The following is a 7,947-nucleotide window of genomic DNA, read 5'->3' as shown; positions in this document are numbered from 1 at the left end:
AGAGCCCTGACTTAAACCCAATTGAGCATCTCTGGAGAGACCTGAAAATGGCTGTCCACCAACGTTTACCATCCAACCTGACAGAACTGGAGAGGATCTGCAAGGAGGAATGGCAGAGGATACCCAAATCCAGATGTGAAAAACTTTTCCCATAACGACTCATGGCTGTATTAGATCAAAAGGGTGCTTCTACTAAATACTGAGCAAAGGGTCTGAATACTTATGACCATGTGATATTTCAGTTTTTCTTTTTTAATACATTAGCAAAAATTTCTACATTTCTGTTTTTTTCTGTCAAGATGGGGTGCTGAGTGTACATTACTGAGAAATAAAATGAACTTTTTTGATTTTTGGAAAATGGCTGCAATGAAACAAAGAGTGGAAAATTTAAAGGGGTCTGAATACTTTCCGTACCCACTGTATATGTACTTTTCCTCTCACATACACATATGAAACCAAACTCATTCACATACTATACTCAAAAGCTCACACACATACAAGTCAAATGCTTTTACACAAACAACTGAAACTCTCTCACACACACAACTGAAACTCTCTCACATACTCAAGTAAAATGTATGTTGTATAAAAGCATTTCAGTACGTTGTATGAGAGGATTTCAGTTGAACAGGAAGTTGTTTAAATAAAAGCACACATCTCACAATACAAGCGAACAACTGTTGATCGTACAACGGCATTATGTTTATTGCTTCTGACAAGCATCGGCGCATAGTTTGATTTCTTCCAAAGTATACGCTCAATTTCAAACTAATCAGATGGGTCGGCTTCAGACCACTGCACACGAGCGCTGGGAGGCGCCATAGGGAGGCGCACTCTGACCAGACAGACTCCTGGAAGAGCTACACTGTAAATGATTTTTGTTGTTTTCACAGTAGTATTACTGTATTTCCAACAGTTTCTTACTGTATAAGATTTGACTCAACAATATTTAGTTTAACATCAGATATCATGAAACTTTTCTTGAAACTTTCACATCAGACTGGATGCGTTAAGTTGGCGCTTATGTTTTGTGTGACGTTTTACACGGACTCTTCGGTTGTAGCTCTCAGTGCGGGGAGTGCAGCTGGATGAGACACACTTGCTAGAGCCTGTACTGGGGGATCGTCTGTCTGTCTGCTGACCTGTAAGCTGCTTCATCATTAATATCTGGTGAGTGTTGAAAGAAACAAAAAGTGCATAACTTTTACGTTAGTCTAGAAGAACTTACCGTGGCTTTGATGTTGTGTAACGTATCTGGTAAATAGCCGCAGCTAACGTTAGCTTGGTGTAGCAAAGCTGTCCTGTTAGCCTGTCAGTAAGTTAGAAGCGGATTAAATTAACGCTAATAGCTTAAACAAAATGCTTGATTTGCACATTTTATTTTATAAAGAAGATAGTATATTTAGGCTGAAGGCCAAAATTACCAGAACTTTCTATGTTATTTAATGGAGCTGTGAATCTGACCTTGGGTGTTTGCATGTAACGTTAAGTTAACATTAAAGTGAATTTATGTTTGCAGGCAGTCTTCTTGATTTTTATTTTAACTGGCTTTTCTGTTCTCTTATTTCCACAAGGCGGGAGCTGAGCCATATTGTGGGACCAAGACCAACTTCAGGATTCCAACCTGTAAAACTGTGAGTCCATTATTACTAACTAACATAACGTTACCGTGGCCCATTATTGTAGTATGGCCCACTAAAATTACTGGATATATTTACATGCAGCCTTCGAAGGATGCGGTCCCTGAATTGAGACACAGCTTTAGTTAGTGATTTATTGGATTTAAGATACTGTGAACTTGGTTTTAGCCCCTTGCTATAACAAACATTTTACATGACAGCTAAAGATGAGCTTAAATAGATAAATAAAATGATTGCTTGTGGCAGCTTGTTGGTAATGCTTGAGTAAAACAGACCTGTATTATGAGTTTAAGCTATGATGGTCTAAGAACGTTTAAATTATTATCCATCTTCAGAAAGTCTTAGAGAATAATTGTGAATATCACCAAAATTGTGTGCCTTGGTCCTCCTGTCACTAGATCCCTACAAGTGAGAGTAAAAGTGTCCAATTTTTCCATTGACTCCCATAGTTAAATTGGATAGGAAAAAGTCTCTGAAAATACTCCTACAGTATCTGTACTCTAACTTATAGATAGGAGGGTGATGATTACCTTTTTCCTTGAATATAAAAAGACTTGACAACACAGCACTAACAGAAGTCATGTACGTGTCCCATACTGTGTCTGAGTATTCTGATGGAGTCCACCGTACAGCTAAATTCTCATTAAGTCACATTCAAAGGTATTGATTATCTTGTGTAATCAGAGTGCAGAGCAGCCTTCATAGATTCACTCAAAGGTGTTTAGATAACGTGAGTTCGGCATTTGTGATGAATGTCTTTTTTTTTATTTTAATTTTTTTGCAGGACAAGCACAACTGCTGTCACCACTGTCACTGCCCACCACCACCCTCCTCACCTGGCTTCCCCCACCACCTCCACCCTCACCTGTCTAACTTCACCAACATTACTTCTCCAATGCTGACATCCCCACCCAGAACACCTACAGTGAGAAATTGTTTTGTGAAGATTCTTGGTTGAATGTTCAGCCAATTTTATAAAGTTTTGATTAGTTGTTACTTGTTATTTATTCTGATGATTTTTATGGAGAATGTCATGTTTAGCATGTGGTCAAGATGGTTGATGACCCATATGTTTTACTAGTTTCATTATTTTGTTATCTTCAACCTGGCTTTTCTAGTCTCTTTGGCTAGTTATAGGAAAATATTTCCAGAGAACCCCATTTTATACATTGATTACAGACTGCCTATGACATTGTTAGACTATCAGTTTCAAAACAGATCTCTTTCTCTCTATATATGTGTTATTATGACTGTTTTGTTCTACTTGTGCAATAAACAATCTTTTTGTGCAGTTAAGTCTTCGAATGTCCTTTTTCTTATTATACATCAACAGCTAAATAGCCATATTTTATTGGTTATACAGTAGTACTGTAAAAAACAGTAAATACAGTAATATTTTCATAACAGTATATTACTGTACTTGATTAAACAGTATGCCAAGAAATAACAGCATAATACTGTACTTCATTATACAGTATGCCAAAAAAGTAACAGTATAATACTGTACTTCAAAAAAACAGTACATATACTGTGCTTTATTTTACGGTATGCTAAACACTACTGTTGGTTTAACAGTAATTTTACCGTAGAATGAAATACAGCAACTACTGGATAATTGTTGCCAGTATGTTACTGTTAATTCGACAATAAACATCTTATAGTGTAGAGAAGGAGAAATTCTTTAAGAGACAAATGTGACATTCAAGTTACATAAAGAATTATCTGTACACTGAATAGTTTTGAAGCTCTATAGATGGTGTCATTTATTGTGACCGTTGAGTAGGTCTTGTGGATATTACATGTTTATTGGCTTACTGTATAGTGTGTAGTGAGGCAAAAGGGTGAAAAACATTAACTGATAGAAAGCACATATTTGCTACAAGTGCATTCGATCAGCTGATTGTTTATTTTTGCTCTGTGTGGACTACTTGCCTGAGAATACCTCAAGAGTTTGCAACATTGCAATTAATGATACATCTAGTGGGGTTCATAATATCTCAGTCAGCAGGTAATTCTTTGTTTAAGCGCTTTACCCAGTTTTGTTTGGATTTGTGCTCATTCTCTTGTCTTTAAACTAGACTTACTGTACATGAGAGCAGCAAACAAGGCACTCTTCAAAACATTCTCTGGCTCTAGTTGCAGTGAGTGAGTGTTGAGTGTAAGTCTCCTATGTTATCTTCAAGTATAAGGTACAATGTTAAAAAACTGCATAACTATTTCATCTTCTGACCTTTTCCGATCAAGGTCAGAAGACGAAACAGTATTTTCACTTTTCAACTTATACTAGACAGCTCTCACTTAGCAAAAGAGTTAAGCTTTAATATTCAATGTTTTATCTGTGTTGCATGATGAGCTGGTTCTTTCAATTGACAATCAGAATGTAAAATGAACATTTTCAGTCAGTAGTAAAGACAAAATAAGTCTAAAGTAAAAATATATTTAGAATTTATTGCAATGGGAACCATAAACCATTTTTTTAATGGACATAAAACACAGATGTTTAAAACCACAGTGGACGAAAAAGTGGAAATAATAACTATGGCTACCATTATGCAAGCAAAATAGCTCATGTTACCATATTTAACTTAACATTAGCTTACTACTGACTTATTAAAAGAAACACTATAATAAAGTGACCCCAAATTATTGACTCATAACTAAAGTTATGTGAAAATCTGAATTCAGGTTTAATTGATTTGTTTCAAATAGTTTGTTAGACATTTAACAGTTAGAACTTAGTTTAAAGCTGATTAATGTTTAGACAATTGTGGTGTAGCAAACCACAATTACAGTAAATACTTAGGATCATTAAGGCATTTTAAATCTTATGTATAATGTCAATAACATATAAATCATTATTTAAAGTTTTGGTGTATAGCTTTAATGTTAACTTACCTGAAGTGCAAGCTGGGATCATTGGCTGGGACCAATCATAGAATTTCACTTGTATTTGTGTCAGGTTTTCATTTGTGTGTGTGTGTGGGGGAATGTTTCAGTTGTATGTGTGTGAGCATTTCAGTTGTGTATGTAAAAGCATTTCACTTGTATTTGTGTGAGCGTTTCAGTTGTGTGTGTGAATGTAATATTTTCAGTTGTGTGTGTGTGTAAAAGCATTTTACTGTATGTGTGTGAGCTTTTCAGTATAGTATGTGAATGAGTTTGGTTTCATATGTGTATGTGAGAGGAAAAGTACATGTATATGCATGGTAATTCTGAATAATGTCCCTAGGGGCACCTCATACGTTTGCTCCCACTGAGGTAAGAAACGTCTTCCAGTATCTTCAACCAAGTCCAGTTGCCCTTGACTTTTTTTAGTTTGTTAGTTTGTTGGGGGAAATAAAAACATGCAAAAGCCCAAAGCAACACAATAAAACAAACCATTCAAAAAAGAACACTACAAAACAGAACCTGCACAACAGTAAATAAATATAGGCACTGAAAAACCAAATCACACAGTTAAAAGACACGCACCAAACACAAAATAAGTATCTCACTCGACTGGCTCACACAATGATAAAATCATTTTTTACATATTTCTCACCATCACCTACAGTGTCTACGCCATACCCGACAGAAAGGTTGCATAGATTTACGGGCATAGAAACCAAGCGGGTAGTTTCCAGTCAGAGAACTGATGCAAACGCGGAAGTCCCTTAAACCTGCATTCTATCGAACGGCCAGCAGGTGGCGACTCTTCTGGTTGCAAAAAGAAGTCGATTAGAAATAATGGTAAAATGACCCTACTTCTCACCTGATTTATTACCTCAGTAAACACTTTCCTAATAAGTTTAGGGTCTCAATCGCTAGTTTTACTCTTCTTCAATACAACATGATGTTCATTTATTAAATCATGGTCCCATTTAGAGGAAAATAGACCATAAAGCAGAGTATGCTTCAGGGCAGGATTATTTATGATTGACAAGTCGTTACCAAGGCGACCTGTCAATCAGGCTGTTCACTTTCTCTGGTGAGTACATTTAGTTTTAAGACTGTTGTTCGCTAGACAAAGTTGTCAGCCCTGTTAAAATGACATTAACATGAATTACAGATGCACCTACAGCTCCACACACGGCCGTTAGCTCCTCCATCTTGTCCAAATATGGTCACATCCAGTGCCGCTGGTTGCAAAAAATCAACATGGCGGCAGCCTATAGGTCAAACTTGAGGCTTCAAAACGGCAGACCACAAACCAACGGGTGACATCACGATGACTACGTTCACTTCTTTTATACAGTCTATGGTCTGCGATAACGTTACAGTGACCTGCTGTTGAATGCATCTAATACTACATGACTGTCTACAACGAGGACCTTCAACTTTGTCTGGCAGGAAGCCGTGTTAGATTCTTGTTCAACTCATGTTTATTTACATGTTCGCTCTGGTTTAATCATTTCTGACACGCCGACTAAAACTACAAGCAAACGGCTTGCAGATATATTTAAAATACATCAGAAACTATAGTTTGACGGCTCATTAACGTTAGCGCTCCCCCACTGATTAGCTTTGTGGCTAATGTAGCAACTGACAGCGTTAGATGCTGTAATATTTAGAAGTGATAAACTAGGGACAAATGAGAGAATCGTTTGCTAGAACTGTCACACTGTTGCGTTGTAAATCTTTCTGTGGTAACTCAGTGAATTAAAAAAATGTGGACATTCACACACAAAAATCTAATTTGAATGTGTAAAAATGTTTAAGATATTTCCCAGTATAACTTCTGTAAAACAAAATGGGTGCAAGCCCAAAGTTTCCTACAAACATAATTACTTAGTGAAAGCCCACATTGTTCAGATACAAATGCAATTGGCAATGGTGTGCAAAGGAAATGACTGTATCTCAAGATGACTATATGATGGTTCCTCAAAGACAACAAACAAGTATTTGGTATTTGTGAAAATAGAACAAGTTGAATATGTGATAAGCACACATACGAAGGTTAATAAACATTCCATGGAAGACATTTAATTAACACAATTTAAGCGCTTTTCCTTACGTTGACCATTGATTGAAGTGGGATTATCTATTTTTTTATTATATACGTGCCCAAAGTATGTCCATACCTGATTTCAAGACTTTAGACCAATCAGAAAAAAAATGTCCATTTTCCTTATCAATCTAAATATATTCTTTGGACACATTTGGGTTAAATAGAGATAAATATTATGTCCTCACTTTGAAGCTGTATCCATGGTTAAACAAAACAAAGTTGTCCAATGTTTCCCAAGAAATGTACTCGGGCATCTAATCAGGGCCGCAATTCACATTTGTTTGAACAGTACCTAGTGCACGCCCTAACTTTTCCTCAGAAAAATATAACTGCTAATGATTTGCAAAGGATATGACTGTATCTCAAGATGACTGTATGATTGTTCCTCAAGGAGTACATCAATTATTTGATATTTGTGAACACAGAACAAGTTGAATATGAGTGATATGCACACATATGAAGGTTAAACAACACTCTATGGAAAACATTCAATAAACACAATTTCTGTGTTTCCTCATTTAAAAATCGTGACTATGAGCATTGGTTTAAGTGGAATTTTTATGTGAGCTAAAGAGTTCAAATTTGTACCATTAGATACTTGCCATAAGTATGTCCATACCAGATTTCAAGACTTGAGACCAATCGGAACAAATGTGTGGCATTTTTCCTTATCAGTCTAAATATATTCTTTGGACACAATTTGGTTAAATAGAGATAAATATTATGTCCTCTCTTTGAAGATGTATCTGGGTTAAAGAAAACAAATTTGGTGAAAGCCCAAAGTTTCCCAAGAAATGTATTCGGAAATCTAATCAGGGCCACATTTTACACATGTTTGAACAGTACCTAGTGCACGCCCGACTTTTCCCAAGAAAAACATTGTCACCAGTCATTATAAACATGTGATAAGGAAATGGCAGTATTTCAGAAAATGCAATAAAGTACACTTTCTTTTTATCTATGAACTCATAACACATTGAATATCAAAGATATGTATACATATTGAGTGTAACACTTTTTAAGCACAATAAAAAAAATTAAAAATCATCACTTTGACTATTGATAAAAGTTTGATTTTTCATGTGAGCTAAAAAAATGCAAAAATTATTTGGGCATCTAATCAAATCTGGGGTCTGACTTTTTTCCTCATATATGGCAGGTTTATGCATTTTTAAGCAATTTGAGATAATATAATGCCTACAACTCTTTAAATCATTTTTTTAATCAAAGATACAATATTTTGTATCTAAATGTTCTGCGACTGTCTTCTTCGTTGTTAATCCATAGCGCAACACGTCTCTGAATGCATGCCAACATAAT

The 7,947-nt window shown here is 35.8% G+C and overlaps 1 protein-coding gene and 1 long non-coding RNA gene across 5 annotated transcripts in view; one reads left to right on the top strand and one right to left on the bottom strand.

Moving 5' to 3' along the window:
• Positions 1-7,947, bottom strand: part of tle2b (TLE family member 2, transcriptional corepressor b) — a 98,000-nt gene that overhangs the window by 47,032 nt on the left and 43,021 nt on the right. The window lies entirely within an intron of this gene.
• Positions 1,066-2,931, top strand: LOC123971325. The gene is made up of 3 exons (XR_006825150.1): positions 1,066-1,170; positions 1,575-1,634; positions 2,425-2,931. It is a non-coding gene; the product is annotated as an uncharacterized LOC123971325 (long non-coding RNA).

Source organism: Micropterus dolomieu, linkage group LG05, assembly GCF_021292245.1.
Source record: "Micropterus dolomieu isolate WLL.071019.BEF.003 ecotype Adirondacks linkage group LG05, ASM2129224v1, whole genome shotgun sequence".
NCBI classification, from domain to species: domain Eukaryota; kingdom Metazoa; phylum Chordata; class Actinopteri; order Centrarchiformes; family Centrarchidae; genus Micropterus; species Micropterus dolomieu.
The sequence above is the reverse complement of the archived record's forward strand: the minus strand, read 5'-3'. Positions and strand labels throughout refer to the sequence as shown.